At 39.4% G+C, this 19,963-nt stretch overlaps 1 protein-coding gene across 7 annotated transcripts in view; it reads left to right on the forward strand.

Moving 5' to 3' along the window:
* The window catches only part of PLEKHA6 (pleckstrin homology domain containing A6), a 300,893-nt gene that overhangs the window by 112,104 nt on the left and 168,826 nt on the right, over nt 1-19,963 (forward strand). The window contains exon 1 of one of the 7 annotated variants that reach the window (XM_053706702.1): nt 2,305-2,395. The exons of the other annotated variants lie outside the window; for them this stretch is intronic. The gene's annotated coding sequence lies outside the window, so the exon portion shown is untranslated. Of the gene's footprint in view, nt 1-2,304; nt 2,396-19,963 lie in introns of those variants that run through there. 7 annotated transcript variants of the gene reach the window in all.

Genomic DNA, 19,963 nt, shown 5'->3' on the forward strand with positions numbered 1-19,963 from the left:
TGTTTTTATCCGTTACAACATGTCATTTTAACAATAGAGATGCTGTAATAGTGTTAACCCCCGCAAAGGCATTAAACACATCCTTAAAGTCTTGCTCTGGACTTGCAGAGTGCTGCTGGTGCCGAGCAGGACTTTAAATATGTGTTTAACCCCTTTGTAACAGCGTCACTAGTGTTAAAATGACATGTTCTAACAGATTACAGCATATCATTTTAACACTTAATGCATTTTTATTTGGATCTAAGAGTATGGTAAATAAGAAGAATAAAAAAATAAAAGGTTGCATAAAAGGTTATGTGTTAAAAATATATACTTTTTATGCTTGTGGGCATGTCACTATCCACAATTACAGCTCAAGGAGTTGTCCTTATCAGCCAATAGGGACTCTATTCCATGGACTAGTTTTGCACAAACAGTTTTCAACTTTTTTAACACAAAATAAATCCACCTTTTTTGTTTTTAACTCCTTCAAACAGGTAAAGCATGTAATCAGTTGCATTCCTGGCCGTGAAACCGCACCCATTTTGCTCCAGATGAGAATTCAGAAAATTGGCTCCCCAGATGTATTCTTATCTGGAGGGATAATTTGCAGATGTTAAACACATAGTAAAAGAATGAAATTTGTCTAAAACTAATGTTCCAACATCATGGAGCATTTCAACTTTAAACTAGAATGCTCCTTTAATTTATATAAATAGGCCTCTTTCAAGTGCCAGTTTTTTGGAGGGATGGTAATTGTCCTTTCAATCAAGAGATGTATGGCTTTATGTATAAACAAATGCCCTTTTCCCCAGTCATTTTAGATATGAAAATAAAGATGAGCCCCATTCTGAGGTAAAGATGACTTCTCTTTGCCATGCAGAGCTGACCATCATCACACTGCTGGCACTCAGACATTATTAATGTAGTAATGCATTCCACATCTTCCTTGCATTTCTAGCCCTTGAGCTCACACAGCCTGAGGAAATAAACAAACTGGTCTCTTCCCCCCTCAGCATGTACTAACCTGTCCTGCCATTTATCCCAACCCCTGTAGCCTGTATCAGAGCCACCCTAAGGGACATAGGCATGAGTAACCTTGTTGGCCAGCATGACAGTGACAGTTTGGAATTGAACCTGTTAGTTCACACTTTAGGGCTTAGCAAATGAGCAACCAGCCCTGATGAAGGCATCCTTCCCGGCAAAGAATAGGTTAAAAAGGTCTAGAATGCAATCAACTTTAAAGGGACACTGTACCCAAAAAATTTCTTTCGTGATTCAGATTGAGCATGAAATTTTAAGCACATTTCTAATATACTCCTATTATCAAATTTTCTTCATTCTCTTGGTATCTTTATTTGAAATGCAAGAATGTAAGTTTAGATGCCTGTCCATTTTTGTGAACAACCTGGGTTGTCCTTGCTGATTGGTGGATAAATTCATCCACAAATAAAAAAGTGCTGTCCAGAGTACCGAAACCAAAAAAAAAGCTTAGATGCCTTCTTTTTCAAATAATGATAGCAAGAGAACGAAGAAAAATTAAAAATAGGAGTAAATTAGAAAGTTGCTTAAAATTGCATGCTCTATCTGAATTACAAAAGAAAAAATTTGGGTTCAGTGTCCCTTTAATTTTCTCTTGTAAAACACACCTACCTATAGTGAGGTTCCGTGGAAGTAAAGGTGTTAAATATTTGTGGTTTATTGTTTCCCATTTTCTGAGTGATTGGGTTAAACTCTGCGGATTCCTTCTTGCCTGGGGCTGGAAGGTGAAAAAGTTAGAACAATATTTTGAAAATATCTTGTAACAGCCATATTGCATGGGATTCTGAAATAGTGAGGTGGGGGATAGGGTAAAATAACTAGGAGTTCATGTAGATTTTAGATAATTTGATTTATAGATGCAGAGAGGGGTAGAAATTGGTTGGGTAAACAAGTTTGCAGAGAAGATAAGGCAATAATACGACATAGATAGAAGGGAAAATATGTGATATCCGGTTGGACCACAAAATAAAAATAGGATTGTTATTATTGATGGATCGTCAGTTATTGTGACTCTAGAGGGTGAGACGAAGGAAAAACAAAAGTAGTGAAGAATGTATCTCACCCATGCTGACAGAAACTATATGCCAATATAAAATATACTGCATTACATGGATGGCTAAGCATAATTAATTGATGGCGGGCTTGTACAGTATGCAGGTGGCACCAGCCCTCACGCAGCACCATCCACGCTTCTCCTCTCCCCTCTGGGTGGGAGGGAATTGAAGGCGGGGAGTGGGCGGATGGGGAGGATACAGAGATCTCGGCTCTGCTTGCTATCACTCTGGCTCTCTGGGACCTGGGTGTGAGCGCTCAGCTTGCCTAGCACTGGATTATTACCTCACTCTTCTTGACCAGCCTTAGTCACCCCTGCCAGGTAGGGAGGTATCTAGGGGAGGGATGAGGTATTGTACCAGGGGGGTATCTATGGGATGGGTGCGGTATTACAGCAGGGGTAATTATTATGTGCTATCTGGATATCATTAACACCTTGGCTGCCAAGGAGGCTACAACGCAGTGAGTTGCAATGCGTTGTAGCCCTCTCTGTCTGCTATAGTCCTGGGGGAGGGTGGCCTGTAAGTTATCCAGTTAGGGACTTTGACCTGTAATGTCACTGTGTCCAGTCATTGCGATTCCTGAGACCTGTGTTGTCATTTATGTCCTGTCACTGTCTAGGACCTGTTTTGCCACTCTTCTTTCACGGTCTGTTACATGTAGTGTTGTCTGATCACTTGGTTTTGGTTCACTAATAATTCAAGGAACTCTACAGAGATACAAATCTCTCAAATTCCTATGTTATGCAGTTAAAAGGATTTAGTAACATTTGTACAGCACAGATACCTGCTGCTTTATGTGAAACAGGTCCAAATAATAAAAGCATAATTGTTAGGATGTCTTATTGAACATTCTTTGCTTCTTACAGACGGTTAGCTAAAGTTTTCACTATGATCAGCCCACATTTCTCCCATTCCTGTGTTGTTTTATGTAGTACAATAGATACAGAATGGAGATATGATGTGCCTTATTAGTGAAAAGCTGCATAGAATATCTTTAGAAATATGAGAGGCTGGAGACATTGGAGAAACAGTAACATTATATAGGGGATTGTGTCTTATCACTTTCCGAATGTACTATGAATTTAGAGAATTCCTCTGATGCTGCAAATCATTTTAAATTCATCTTATCCCATGGAACTGATTAAGGCCTGGAGAGATACCTGGTGCCTTTGTGAATCTGCTCCATAGCATAACTCAGGAACCTTTTTTTAAAGCCCACAAGACTTGCTTTGATCTGGGTTGATACATTCAGTATTGGCCACCTTGACATGCAGTTTGTGCATAGTCTGCACTGATATGTCACTGGCTTAGATTTTATATTAGTTTTCTGATCTCTGATTTCACACTTTCAATAGCTGTGTCCCTAGTATCCAGATTTGGGTTCCCTGTTGTCATTCAATGCATGTTTATTCTTATGCTATGTCCTGATTTCTGACTATGTTGCAATAATTTATCTAGATCATGTGGCCCTATCTGCGGGCAGTGCAGTGGTAGATTAGATGCCACATTGCATGGTGCTTGTCAACAAAATGTTTTTGTGTGGCACCTTGGCCAAGTATGCCAAGGGTCACTATCCCTGTTCTTTATTGTAATGTGTCCAGGTCCGTGACCCTGTGTACACAGATACCTCTAAGTTGTTAGAAGCTAAATCCATATTACTGTTATGATTCTTGCATTATATCTATTCCTCACTCTTTGAATTGTCATCTGATTGCTCAACTATTGCTATATATATTGTCATGTGTAGGATAATGACCTTCAACTTAAAGTGTGTGGACTCCTGACCCTTATATTCCCTTTGTGTTTTCTATGCTCATTTCTCTATTGCCAAATCTTAATGTAAAGTCAACTCTACACTTGAATTAATCATCACTCGTATTCCTGTCTAATTGCAGGTAATGTCGTGATCTGATTGCTGTAATTAGTGAGTGATGTGTGTTTTATTGTGGGTGGGTATTCCATCCTAGTTTCTTTGTGCACTTTCATCCTGTTTACCTATACTCTAGCATCCTCCTCTATCTATCTATCTATCTATCTATCTATCTTTCTATAATCTATCTATCTATCTATCTATCTATCATCTATCTATCTATCTATCTATCTATCTATCTATCTATCTATCTATCTATCTATCTATCTATCTCAGCTATCATCTAACTATCTACCTGTCTGTCCTATCTATCTATCTATCTATCTATCTATCTATCTATCTATCTATCTATCTATCTATCTATCTATAATCTATCTATCTATCTATCTATCTATCTATCTATCTATATCCTGCCCTAGCAATGCTGGTTTTAATATAACATCACACAGTGTGTATTTGCTTTTCTCTGTAAATATTGTCCCTTTGGCCCTTGTCTTTTCATCAGAAATCAGAGGCAATTGTACAGCTTGTGTTGTGTAGTAAGTACAGAACTGAGCTTCTGTTTAGCTCAGTGTTTTCCTGTGCAACTCTGTATGCTTTTAGCATTGTGACACTATTACAATATTGTGCATGTTTCTGTTTGTGGGACAATCGTGTAAATGTTTATTTGCATATCAGTTATTGCGTGTCCTTGTCATGGTGTCTGGAAACTGACTGTGTGAATAGTATGTTGATGTGGAAAATACATTGTTAGTAATTGTCCATGGCTAACTGTGTGCTGTTGCACCTTCTAACAATGTGTGTGTGTTTGCTGGGTTCCTGCACTGTTTTAGGTCTAAATAATACATTAAAGCTGGACTGAGGCAGCTTGCAAGATCCCTGTGGTATGTGAAGAATGGTTTTGTATTATGGATGTAACATGATACCAAATTGCATGGTACACAGCTGACATACAGTGATGCACACCTGTGTGCCGCAAAACCACACTCACACCTCTGTATAGCTGTCACACAGCTGCCCCTGTGTATAGGGCAGTATTACACTATTCCGCTACTCCATATATACCGGTAGTTGCTGCAGTAATTCTCTGTATATCTGTATAGTACATTTAAAAGACTAGGATGCTCTGCATTTCTTTTTCAGTGTACAGTTAATCGATTGATATTTGACTCTTTTTTTTTTATATGTACAACTAATGGAATAAAGCTTTGTATAAATGGCATTTGTGTTTGCTGTTATAGTTCCAGGCAGTAAATAGATGCTTTAGTTTATAGTTTATATTTAGTTGCCAATGCTCTATAATAATATAGAGGGACATTAAACTGTTTTTTTTTTTTTTTAATGTTTCATAATGTGTACAAAAAGCATGTGCAGTATATTTTCATTATTTTGTCTACTTTTCCTGTAATTAACTTTGCAAATTGTTGTTTTTCTCAACCCATTGAGTGTCTATAAAGTAATGGGGGCTGCCATGTTGGAACCTAGTGTCTTCCCTAATCTGTTTCTTCTGTTTAGGACAATTAGGGACAGGTATAAAACAGGCATACAAAAGAGTGTACAAACAAGTATGTGTGTAAACCCTGTTTGATATGTATTAAGTGGTGCTGTGCATAGTTATATATGGAATACTGTTTGTTGTCTTCTGTAATACAGCAACTGAAGTAATGTTCTTCCTATTTCAGTTATTAGTTAATAAAAATATGTTCTTTTTGTCCTGTAAAAAAAAACTTATATGGAGGAATGCGCCACCTTTATTATAATGCAGTAATTAGATCATTGCTCTTTTCTTTACAATATGTTTTAAGGGACACTAAAGTCAAAATTAAAGTTTCATGATTTAGATAAAGCATTAAAAAAACAACTTTCCATTATCAAATCATTTACATTCTTCACTTTTTTTATTCACTGTGGTCAGTGTATTGCAAGAAGCATGCAGTGCCTATCCTCTCACATCAATTAAATGTCGTGATTTTACTGTAATCATATAATAGAGTGCTGCACTGCCTATCATCTGATCATGTAATAGAGTGCTCCTCTGCCTATCATCTGATCATGTAATAGAGTGCTGCTCTGCCTATCATCTGATCATGTAATAGAGTGCTGCTCTGCCTATCCTCTAATCATGTAATAGAGTGCTGCTCTGCCTATCATCTGATCATATAATAGAGTGCTCCTCTGCCTATCCTCTGATCATGTAATAGAGTGCTGCTCTGCCTATCATCTGATCATGTAATAGAGTGATCCTCTGATCATGTAATAGAGTGCTGCTCTGCCTATCATCTGATCATGTAATAGAGTGCTGCTCTGCCTATCACTTGATCATGTAATAGAGTGCTGCTCTGCCTTTTATATGATCATGTAATAGAGTGCTGCTCTGCCTATCATCTGATCATGTAATAGAGTGCTGCTCTGCCTATTATATGATCATGTAATAGAGTGCTGCTCTGCCTATCATCTGATCATGTAATAGAGTGCTGCTCTGCCTATCACCTGATCATGTAATAGAGTGCTGCTCTGCCTATTATATGATCATGTAATAGAGTGCTGCTCTGCCTATCATCTGATCATGTAATAGAGTGCTGCTCTGCCTATCATCTGATCATGTAATAGAGTGCTGCTCTGCCTATCATCTGATCTTGTTATAGAATGCTGCTCTGCCTATCATCTGATCATGTAATAGAGTGCTGCTCTGCCTATCATCTGATCATGTAATAGAGTGCTGCTCTGCCTATCATCTGATCATGTAATAGAGTGCTGCTCTGCCTATCATCTGATCATGTAATAGAGTGCTGCTCTGCCTATCCTCTAATCATGTAATAGAGTGCTGCTCTGCATGTAATAGAGTGCTGCTCTGCCTATCATCTGATCATGTAATAGAGTGCTGCTCTGCCTATCATCTGATCATGTAATAGAGTGCTTCTCTGCCTATCATCTGATCATGTAATAGAGTGCTGCTCTGCCTATCATCTAATCATGTAATAGAGTGCTGCTCTGCCTATCATCTAATCATGTAATAGAGTGCTGCTCTCCCTATCATCTAATCATGTAATATAGTGCTGCTCTGCCTATCATCTGATCATGTAATAGAGTGCTGCTCTGCCTATCATCTGATCATGTAATAGAATGCTGCTCTGCCTATCATCTGATCATGTTATAGAGTGCTGCTCTGCCTATCCTCTAATCATGCAATAGAGTGCTGCTCTGCCTATCATCTGATCATGTAATAGAGTGCTGCTCTGCCTATCATCTGATCATGTAATAGAGTGCTGCTCTGCCTGTCATCTGATCATGTAATAGAGTGCTGCTCTGCCTGTCATCTGATCATGTAATAGAGTGCTGCTCTGCCTATCATCTGATCATGTAATAGAGTGCTGCTCTGCCTATCATCTGATCATGTAAGAGAGTGCTGCTCTGCCTATCATCTGATCATGTAATAGAGTGCTGCTCTGCCTATCATCTGATCATGTAATAGAGTGCTGCTCTGCCTATCATCTGATCATGTAATAGAGTGCTGCTCTGCCTATCATCTAATCATGTAATAGAGTGCTGCTCTGCCTATCATCTGATCATGTAATAGAGTGCTGCTCTGCCTATCATCTGATCATGTAATAGAGTGCTGCTCTGCCTATCCTCTAATCATATAATAGAGTGCTGCTCTGCCTATCATCTGATCATGTAATAGAGTGCTGCTCTGCCTATCATCTGATCATGTAATAGAGTGCTGCTCTGCCTATCATCTAATCATGTAATAGAGTTCTGCTCTGCCTATCATCTAATCATGTAATAGAGTGCTGCTCTGCCTATCATCTGATCATGTAATAGAGTGCTGCTCTGCCTATCATCTGATCATGTAATAGAGTGCTGCTCTGCCTATCATCTGATCATGTAATAGAGTGCTGCTCTGCCTATCATCTGATCATGTAATAGAGTGCTGCTCTGCCTATCATCTGATCATGTAATAGAATGCTGCTCTGCCTATCATCTGATAATGTAATAGAGTGCTGCTCTGCCTATTATATGATCATGTAATAGAGTGCTGCTCTGCCTATAGTCTGATCATGTAATAGAGTGCTGCTCTGCCTATCATCTGATCATGTAATAGAGTGCTGCTCTGCCTATTATATGATCATGTAATAGAGTGCTGCTCTGCCTATCATCTGATCATGTAATAGAGTCTGCTCTGCCTATCATCTGATCATGTAAGAGAGTACTGCTCTGCCTATCATCTGATCATTTAATAGAGTGCTGCTCTGGCTATCATCTGATCATGTTATAGAGTGCTGCTCTGCCTATCATCTGATCATGTAATAGAGTGCTGCTCTGCCTATCATCTGATCATGTAATAGAGTGCTGCTCTGGCTATCATCTGATCATGTTATAGAGTGCTGCTCTGCCTATCATCTGATCATGTAATAGAGTGCTGCTCTGCCTATCATCTGATCATGTAATAGAGTGCTTCTCTGCCTATCATATGATCATGTAATAGAGTGCTGCTCTGCCTATCATCTGATCATGTAATAGAGTGCTGCTCTGCCTATCATCTGATAATGTAATAGAGTGCTGCTCTGCCTATCATCTAATCATGTAATAGAGTGCTGCTCTGCCTATCATCTGATCATGTAATAGAGTGCTGCTCTACCTATCATCTGATCATGTAATAGAGTGCTGCTCTGGCTATCATCTGATCATGTTATAGAGTGCTGCTCTGCCTATCATCTGATCATGTAATAGAGTGCTGCTCTGCCTATCATCTGATCATGTTATAGAGTGCTGCTCTGCCTATCATCTGATCATGTAATAGAGTGCTGCTCTGCCTATCATCTGATCATGTAATAGAGTGCTGCTCTGCCTATCATCTGATCATGTTATAGAGTGCTGCTCTGCCTATCATCTGATCATGTAATAGAGTGCTGCTCTGCCTATCATCTGATCATGTAATAGAGTGCTGCTCTGCCTATCATCTAATCATGTAATAGAGTGCTGCTCTGCCTATCGTCTGATCATGTAATAGAGTGCTGCTCTGCCTATCATCTGATCATGTAATAGAGTGCTGCTCTGCCTATCATCTAATCATGTAATAGAGTGCTGCTCTGCCTATAGTCTGATCATGTAATAGAGTGCTGCTCTGCCTATCATCTGATCATGTAATAGAGTGCTGCTCTGCCTATGATCTGATCATGTAATAGAGTGCTGCTCTGCCTATTATATGATCATGTAATAGAGTGCTGCTCTGCCTATCATTTGATCATGTAATAGAGTGCTGCTCTGCCTATCATCTAATCATGTAATAGAGTGCTGCTCTGCCTATCATCTGATCATGTAATAGAGTGCTGCTCTGCCTATCATCTGATCATGTAATAGAGTGCTTCTCTGCCTATCATCTGATCATGTAATAGAGTGCTGCTCTGCCTATCATCTAATCATGTAATAGAGTGCTGCTCTGCCTATCATCTAATCATGTAATAGAGTGCTGCTCTCCCTATCATCTAATCATGTAATAGAGTGCTGCTCTGCCTATCATCTGATCATGTAATAGAGTGCTGCTCTGCCTATCATCTGATCATGTAATAGAATGCTGCTCTGCCTATCATCTGATCATGTTATAGAGTGCTGCTCTGCCTATCCTCTAATCATGCAATAGAGTGCTGCTCTGCCTATCATCTGATCATGTAATAGAGTGCTGCTCTGCCTATCATCTGATCATGTAATAGAGTGCTGCTCTGCCTATCATCTGATCATGTAATAGAGTGCTGCTCTGCCTGTCATCTGATCATGTAATAGAGTGCTGCTCTGCCTATCATCTGATCATGTAATACAGTGCTGCTCTGCCTATCATCTGATCATGTAAGAGAGTGCTGATCTGCCTATCATCTAATCATGTAATAGAGTGCTGCTCTGCCTATCATCTGATCATGTAATAGAGTGCTGCTCTGCCTATCATCTGATCATGTAATAGAGTGCTGCTCTGCCTATCATCTGATCATTTAATAGAGTGCTGCTCTGCCTATCATCTGATCATGTAATAGAATGCTGCTCTGCCTATCATCTGATCATGTAATAGAGTGCTGCTCTGCCTATCATCTGATCATGTAATAGAGTGCTGCTCTGCCTATCATCTGATCATGTAATAGAGTGCTGCTCTGCCTATCATCTGATCATGTAATAGAGTGCTGCTCTGCCTATCATCTAATCATGTAATAGAGTGCTGCTCTGCCTATCGTCTGATCATGTAATAGAGTGCTGCTCTGCCTATCATCTGATCATGTAATAGAGTGCTGCTCTGCCTATGATCTGATCATGTAATAGAGTGCTGCTCTGCCTATTATATGATCATGTAATAGAGTGCTGCTCTGCCTATCATCTGATCATGTAATAGAGTGCTGCTCTGCCTATCATCTGATCATGTAATAGAGTGCTGCTCTGCCTATCATCTGATCATGTAATAGAGTGCTGCTCTGCCTATCATCTGATCATGTAATAGAGTGCTGCTCTGCCTGTCATCTGATCATGTAATAGAGTGCTGCTCTGCCTATCATCTGATCATGTAATAGAGTGCTGCTCTGCCTATCATCTGATCATGTAAGAGAGTGCTGCTCTGCCTATCATCTGATCATGTAATAGAGTGCTGCTCTGCCTATCATCTGATCATGTAATAGAGTGCTGCTCTGCCTATCATCTGATCATGTAATAGAGTGCTGCTCTGCCTATCATCTGATCATGTAATAGAGTGCTGCTCTGCCTATCATCTGATCATGTTATAGAGTGCTGCTCTGCCTATCATCTGATCATGTAATAGAGTGCTGCTCTGCCTATCATCTGATCATGTAATAGAGTGCTGCTCTGCCTATCATCTGATCATGTAATAGAGTGCTGCTCTGCCTATCATCTAATCATGTAATAGAGTGCTGCTCTGCCTATCGTCTGATCATGTAATAGAGTGCTGCTCTGCCTATCATCTGATCATGTAATAGAGTGCTGCTCTGCCTATCATCTAATCATGTAATAGAGTGCTGCTCTGCCTATAGTCTGATCATGTAATAGAGTGCTGCTCTGCCTATGATCTGATCATGTAATAGAGTGCTGCTCTGCCTATGATCTGATCATGTAATAGAGTGCTGCTCTGCCTATTATATGATCATGTAATAGAGTGCTGCTCTGCCTATCATCTGATCATGTAATAGAGTGCTGCTCTGCCTATCATCTAATCATGTAATAGAGTGCTGCTCTGCCTATCATCTGATCATGTAATAGAGTGCTGCTCTGCCTATCATCTGATCATGTAATAGAGTGCTGCTCTGCCTATCATCTGATCATTTAATAGAGTGCTGCTCTGCCTATCATCTGATCATGTAATAGAATGCTGCTCTGCCTATCATCTGATAATGTAATAGAGTGCTGCTCTGCCTATCATCTGATCATGTAATAGAGTGCTGCTCTGCCTATTATATGATCATGTAATAGAGTGCTGCTCTGCCTATGATCTGATCATGTAATAGAGTGCTGCTCTGCCTATTATATGATCATGTAATAGAGTGCTGCTCTGCCTATCATCTGATCATGTAATAGAGTGCTGCTCTGCCTATCATCTAATCATGTAATAGAGTGCTGCTCTGCCTATCATCTGATCATGTAATAAAGTGCTGCTCTGCCTATCATCTGATCATGTAATAGAGTGCTGCTCTGCCTATTATATGATCATGTAATAGAGTGCTGCTCTGCCTATCATCTGATCATGTAATAGAGTGCTGCTCTGCCTATCATCTGATCATGTAATAGAGTGCTGCTCTGCCTATCATCTGATCATGTAATAGAGTGCGGCTCTGCCTATTATATGATCATGTAATAGAGTGCTGCTCTGCCTATCCTCTGCAATCATTTAAAGGGACACTAAACCCAATTTTTTTTCTTTCATGATTCAGATAGAGTGTCAGTTTTAAGCAACTTTCTAATTCACTCCTATTATCATTTTTTCTTTGTTCTCTTGCTATCTTTATTTAAATAGCAGATATGTAAAGCTTAGGAGCCAGCCCATTTTAGGTCCAGAACCCTGGATAGCACTTGCTTATTGATAGCTACATTTAGCAAATCAATAAGCAAGCGTAACCCAGGTTCTGAACCAAAAATGGTCCGGCTTCTAAGCTTTACATATCTGCTTTTTAAATAAAGATCTTTAACAGATTGGTGCTGTGATCTGTTAAAATTATTTCATAGGTATATGTAATCATTTTAATAGAGAGATACTGTTAAAGTCCTTTTTAATCAATTAAAGGGACATTCTAGTCAAAGTTAAACTTTCAGATTTCAATTTTAAACAACTTTCAAATTTACTTTTATCATCAGATTTGCTTTGTTCTCTTTGTATTCTTTTTTGAGAGCTAAATCTAGATAGCTTCATTGCTAATTTCTAAGCCGCTGAAGGCCACCTCTTATATGCATTTTGACAGTTTTTCACAGCTAGACAGCGCTAGTTCACGTGTGCCATGTAGTTAACATTGTGCTCACTCCTGTGGAGTTATTAATGAGTCAGCACTGATTGGCTAAAATGCAAGTTTGTCAAAAGAATTGAAATAAGGGGCCAGTCTGGAGAGGCTTAGATACAAGGTAATTACAGAGGCAAAAAGTATATTAATGTAACTGTGTTGTTTGTGCAAAACTGGGAGTTGGTAATAAAGGGATTACCTATCTTTTAAAAAAAATTAAAATCTAGAGTAGACTGTCCCTTTAATACAGAGTTACTCTGCCTATCCTATGTAATCATTTAATATAGGGATGCTCTCCATCTTCAATCATATAACAGGGAGATTCCTAGCCCATCATCTGTACACATTTTCAAACAATAATCTGTTGACTGAGGAACACTCTGCCTGGACCCCTATAATCATTTATTAGAGCGGTGCTGTGCTTATCCTCTGTAATCAGTTAAATAGAGATATGTTCTTTCTATCCTCGGTGTTCAAGTAATAATAATAATTATTATTATCAGATATTTGTAGAGCGCCAACAGATTCTGCAGTGTTATAGATGCTCTTCCAATCTCATGTAGTGAGTTAATGGGGAGATGCTCTTCTGATATAATGTAGACATGCGTTGTCTATCTGCCTGCGTTCCTTGTTTAGGTAATGGAGAGATGTACTTCTGTATATCATATCTAATACAATTAAAGGGATACTAAACCCAAATGTTTTTTTTCATGATTCAGATAGAGCATGCATGTCACGGATATCAGGCTGCCAGGGCAACCCCTTCCCCTATTTGGAGTATTGTGTTTTTCACCAGTCCCCTTTGTGCAGTAATGGAACTTTGCCCTGAAAGAGCTGATGGCTACCCCCCTTTATCCCCTTCCTGCCTTGCCGATTCCCAGCCGGTATCTTATGCAACTATTCGCTGGCTGGGATCGCTAGAGATTCCCTCTGGTCTTTAATCTAGGTTGCTCCCGAAACCCTTTGCTCTAGAGCTCCGCTCTTCTGGGGACTTGTTATACCTTTGATGGGCATGCATGGTTTTGGGTGATTACTACGAGGGAGCTCACTCGGGAACCTGGAGTTTTTGACACCCCCCACCTTATACTGTTCCTGAATACCCTTTGCCGGACTGCCGCTCAGATCCCCAGCCACGGATCATGTCACTTTTTGGACTGTGACATATAGGGGCCTTGAGCCCTCCAATGATACCCGGGAATAGCCGCCACTCCCTCGGGATCACCCCGAAACTACGACCTAGCTATAGCGGGGATCTCTATGTTCCTATGGCTCCTATGGAGGCGCCAGCCTGTCTGGAAGGGGCAGCTCTCTCTTGATCAGATAAGGCTCTTATCAGATGGCAGATGTGTATATAAGCAGTGTGTTTGTTTCAATAAAGCAGATCCTGTTTCACTTTAATACTGGCCTTGTCTGGTTATTAGGGTGGGATACTTGCTAAAATCACTCTCCGCTCTACAGCTACAGGTTTCAGGGTCGAAGAAGGTCTCTTTTTGCGGAGATACCCAGTCGGGGTATCCGGAGTCTGTCACAATGCAATTTTAAGCAACTTTCTAATTTAATCCTATTATCAATTTTTTTTCCTTCTCTTGCTATCTTTATTTTAACAGCAGGAATGTAAAGCTTAGGAGCCGCCCCATTTTAGGTTCAGCACCCTGGATAGCGCTTGCTTATTGGTGGCTACATTTAGCCACCAATCAACAAGTGCTACCCAGGCGCTGAACAAAAAAATGGCTCGGCTCCTAAGCTTTACATGCCTGCTTTTCAAATAAAGATAGCAAGAACATGAATCAAAATTGATAATAGGAGTAAATTAGAAAGTTGCTTAAAATTGCATGCTCTATCTGAATCATGAAAGAAATCATTTGGGTTTAGTGTCCCTTTAATAACAGTTAGCAAACAATGCTTGTGGGCATTATACGTTTAATTAAACACATTAAAAACTTTATAGCATTTACAAGGAAGTACAAATGTTTTTTATCCTAAGGCATTTCTATTATAAATGCACCTCCAGAACAGTGATGTCCACCTGTTGCTGCTGGCCTACTGCTCACAGCCTGCTGGCGTCTGCAACTGTGTAGGTGATAGGCTTCCCTTTAGTATACTAGGAATCTTTCTGTCCTAACTAAAAAGGGTTGTCAGATGTCCTTCATGAAAACGATGGGCAACCCACATGTGATCTAGGGAAACATATAAATAAAAGTTATGATCACACCTCATATCAGGCCTCGTGACCCTGCAACACCTGATAACCATATGCCCAAATTGGACCGCTACAGGCCCTGTAATTTCTTAGACCGTATAAAACTTCAGTTCAGACCCATAACCCTGGAACCCCAGTGACCTTGTGCCCACATCAAACCCCACATCAGACTCAGTCAGCTGCCATTTTTAGCATATATTTTACTGATAGACAAATTAAATATTGGATGGGACATTTTTTTTAGATTTATCATGTATATGAAAGAGTAGCATTTAAACTTAAAGGGACACTGAACCCAATTTTTTTTTTCAGATAGAGCAGGCAATTTTAAGCAACTTTCTAATTTACTCCTATTATCAATTTTTCTTCGTTCTCTTGCTATCTTTATTTGAAAAAGAAGGCATCTAAGCTAAGGAGCCAGCCAATTTTTTGTTAAGTACCCTGGACAGCACTTGTTTATTGGTGGATGTATTTATTCACCAATTAGCAAGAACAACCCAGGTTGTTCACCAAAAATGGGCTGGCATCTAAACTTACATTTTTGCTTTTCAAATAAAGATAGCAAGAGAATGAAGAAAATTTGATAATAGGAGTAAATTAGAAAGTTGCTTAAAATTACCTGCTTTATCTGAATCATGAAAGAAAAAATTTGGGTTCAGTGTCCCTTTAAATTAATTGGATAGCACATGACATTTGAAACAATTTTCCAATGTACACCTATTATCAATTTTGCCTAGTTCTCTTTGTATCATTTGTTAAAAAATAACCCTAGGTGAGCTCAGGAGTGTGCACATCTTTGTATCATTTGTTAAAAATGTATCCTAGGTGAGCTCAGGAGTGTGTACATGTCTTTAGACATCGGGCAGCAGTGTTTGAAATGTTCATAGCAGTGTTATACATAGTTACAAACACTGCTGCCATAGACACGTGTATGCTCCTAAGTTCCTATCAGCCTACCTAGGTATATTCTTCAACAAAGGATACCAAGAGAACAAATCACATTAGATAATAGAAGTAAATTGGATTTCTTTTTTAAACTTGCGTGCTCTTTCTGAATCATGAATGTTTAATTTCGACTTTATTGTCCATATAAGTAAAAATGGTTTAAATGTAAGTTGAAACTGTAATATTGGTATTGTACTTCCTGCTAATGTTCACTGTCTGATAAGGACATCTGCCTCTGTTTTACTGGTGGAAAGGGACACGCCTCTGCAGGTATGACAATAAAAAAATGGATTTATTCAGAACGGGAACATGAGTTGAATACACTGTCCCTATAAATACGGGACACCTAGTAACGGTACACGTTCTTTCACACGTTGAGTCCAAACAATGATGCATTTGTTGTTGCAGCACCCAGTCTAGACATGTTTATGGTGTTCTCCAATAATATAAAAAGCCAATTTAGATTCATTTATAAGTGTAATAGTATATTCAGCTTAATGACATTAGCTACACTTACTGCTCTTTATAAGAGATGAGTCAGCCCTTTACAACATTACATGTTAATCAAATTCAAATTTTTTGAATTGCTTAGATTGGGTTGCAAAGATATAAAGAAATATTCAATGGATATCAATTCTTGTAGTCCTGCAAATGCATTCAGTGAAAGACTATGAGACATAATATTTGGAAGATTCAAATTGTTTTCTGTTGTAGGGAGTAGGGACAGTAAACACTTTGTAACGCAGGGCACTTCTGTTGTGCTGCTACAGAATAACATATCTGCTAAGTCTAAACATTTTAAAAATAAAAATAAATTAAATCTTGTTTGCTGCAATAGTTTTTCAATAGCCAAACTCCACTCACCACTTGCCGTATTTGGAGGAGCCAATCAGGTCTTGAGTGTGCAGACAACAAGGCCAGCCATGTTCATGTTGTAATAAAATGGATTGCTTGCAGTTTATATTTGCTGAACCCAGTTAGGGATATATTTGTAGCAGGGTTAAAGGGACATGAAACCCAAAATGTTTCTTTCATGATTTAGGTAGAACATACCATTTTAAACAACTTTTCAGTTTACTTCTATTATCAAATTTGCTTCATTCTCTTGCTATCATTTGTTGAAGGAGCAGCAATGCATTACTGGTTTCTAACTGAATACATGGGTGAGCCAATGACAATCGGTATATATGTATATGCATCAACCAATCAGCAGCTAGAACCTAGGTTATTTGCTGTTCCTGAGCTTTCATAGATAAACCTTTCAGCAAAGGATAAAAAAAGAAGGAAGCAAATGAAACAATAGGAGCAAAATGGAAAGTTGTTAAACATTGTATGATCTGTCTGAATCATAAATGTCTAATTATGACGTTACTGTCCCTTTAAGCTTGATATGTCTGCAGTTTAAAAAATACCGCAAAGTAATCCGACCGGAGTGATTGGCAGCCTCTGCTCTTGCGGGATTGGTTGCACGAAAGCTGGGGGCAGCATTGCATAATCAGCTGCTAGTGCAGTGATAAATGCAGGCTGTGCAGTTCTGGATAATTATAAATCTGCCCCTTAGTGATACTCAGCATGTCCTATATTGCAGGAGTCAAACACAGCAATTCTTTAGATGCATCGTTCAGATTTTGGATTAGTTCTCTTTAATACACAGTGAAAACATAATTAACCCCTTAATGACCACAGCACTTTTCCATTTTCTGTCCGTTTGGGACCAAGGCTATTTTTACATTTCTGCGGTGTTTGTGTTTAGCTGTAATTTTCCCCTTACTCATTTAATGTACCCACACATATTATATACCGTTTTTCTCGCCATTAAATGGACTTTCAAAATATACCATTATTTTCATCATATCTTATAATTTACTATAAATTTTTTTATAAAATATGAGGAAAAAATGGAAAAAAACACACTTTTTCTAACTTTGACCCCCAAAATCTGTTATACATCTACAACCACCAAACAAAAACCATGCTAAATAGTTTCTAAATTTTGTCCTGAGTTTAGAAATACCCAATGTTTACATGTTCTTTGCTTTTTTTGCAAGTTATAGGGCCATAAATACAAGTAGCACTTTGCTATTTCCAAACCACTTTTTTTCAAAATTAGCGCTAGTTACATTAGAACACTGATATCTTTCAGGAATACCTGAATATCCCTTGACATGTATATATTTTTTTTAAGTAGACATCCCAAAGTATTGATCTAGGCCAATTTTGGTATATTTCATGCCACCATTTCACCGCCAAATGCGATCAAATAAAAAAAATTGTTCACTTTTTCACAATTTTTTTCACAAACTTTAGGTTTCTCACTGAAATTATTTACAAAAAACTTATGCAATTATAGCATACATGGTTGTAAATGCTTCTCTGGGATCCCCTTTGTTCATAAATAGCAGACATATATGGCTTTGGTTTTGCTTTTTACTAATTAGAAGGCTGCTAAATGCGACTGCGCACCACACGTGTATTATGCCCAGCAGTGAAGGGGTTAATTAGGGAGCATGTAGGGAGCTTCTAGGGTTAATTTTAGCTTCAGTGTAGTGTAGTAGACAACCCCAAGTATTGATCTAGGCCCATTTTGGTATATTTCATGCCACCATTTCACCGCCAAATGCAATCAAATTAAAAAAAACGCTAAATTTTTCACAATTTTAGGTTTCTCACTGAAATTATTTACAAACAGCATGTGCAATTATGGCACAAATAGTTGTAAATGCTTCTCTGGGATCCCCTTTGTTCAGAAATAGCAGACATATATGACTTTGGCGTTGCTTTTTGGTAATTAGAAGGCCGCTAAGTGCTGCTGCGCATCACACATGTATTATGGCTAGCAGTCAAGGGGTTAATTAGGTAGTTTGTAGGGAGCTTGCGGGGTTAATTTTAGCTTTAGTGTAGAGATCAGCCTCCCACCTGACACATCAGACCCCCTGATATCTCCCAAACAGCTCCCTTCCCTCCCCCACCCCACAATTGTCCCCGCCATCTTAAGTACTGGCAGAAAGTCTGCCAGTACTAAAATAAAAGTTTTTTTTTTTTAAATACATCTTTAGCATATTTACATATGCTACTTTGTAGGATCCCCCCTTAGCCCCTAACCTCCCTGATCCCCCCCCAAAACAGCTCTCTAACCCCCCCCCCCTGCCTTATTGGGGGCCATCTTGGGTACTGGCAGCTGTCTGCCAGTACCCAGTTAACAATATTTTTTTCTCTTTTTTTTTTTTTTTTACATTTTTCTGTAGTGTAGCTTCCCCACGACCAACCCCTACCCCCACCCCCTCCCAGATCCCTTAGATTACTTTTTGGGGGCATTTATTCCCCCTCTTCCTCCCACTTATTACAGGATTATTTCTGTAGTGTAAGCGGTTCCCACCCGCTCCCTCCTGTGCACGCGCCCGCCCGCCGATCCCCCGTGCACGCGCGCGTGTCTGTGCGCGCCCCTGACTCTCCCGCCCCCGATCCCGCCCCCCTCTGTGTCTCTGAAGCCATCGATGGCCGCCCACCCGCCTCCCACTGCAGCTCCCACCCACCAACGATTGCGGCCATCGATGTCCGGTGTAGAGAGGGCCACAGAGTGGCTCTCTCTGCACCGGAGGGGTACAAATTGTTATTGCAGGATGCCTCGATATTGAGGCATCCTGCAATAACCGGAAAGCAGCTGGAAGCGATGAGGATCGCTTCCAGCTGCTTTCCAAACCGAGGACGTACGCCATACGTCCTCAGGCGTTAACTGCCTTTTTTCTGAGGACGTATGGCGTACGTCCTCGGTCATTAAGGGGTTAAAGGAAACCACAAGTTAAAAAAAAATAAAATGCACTATAGAACATAAAATTAAGTTCAATTCAGAAAACAGTTCTGAAAATATTTTAGTGTAGCCTCAAATTATACCATTGGTTAGGCATAGGTATTTATTGCTTATATTGTGGTCATCTCATAAAGCAGAGGCCAAATTGTATCAAACATCAGTCTTATGTGTTTACTCCAGACTTTGGTTGTTAAAGGAACATAGAATTGCAAAACAAAAATGGTCTTATGTATTCAAGCATTTTATTATTGCCCTATTGTTCGCATATATAACTATGTATATAACACATAATATCAGTTTTAGAACTGCACTGGGAGCTAGCTGAATACTGGTGAGCCAATGTTAAGAGGCATGTGCGTGTAGCCAACTAAAACCAGTTCTAGAACAGTACTGGGAGCTAGCTGAACACATCTGATGAGCGAATGACAAGAGGCTTATGTGTGTAGCCGCCAATAACCAGCTAGCTCCCAGTAGTGCATTGCTGCTTTTGAGCCTACCTAGTTATGCTCTTCAACAATGGACACAAAGAGAACAACATTCATTTAATCATTAAAATTGCATTCTCTTTCGAAAGCAAACTCCCAC

Source organism: Bombina bombina, chromosome 3, assembly GCF_027579735.1.
Source record: "Bombina bombina isolate aBomBom1 chromosome 3, aBomBom1.pri, whole genome shotgun sequence".
In the NCBI taxonomy this organism is placed as follows: domain Eukaryota; kingdom Metazoa; phylum Chordata; class Amphibia; order Anura; family Bombinatoridae; genus Bombina; species Bombina bombina.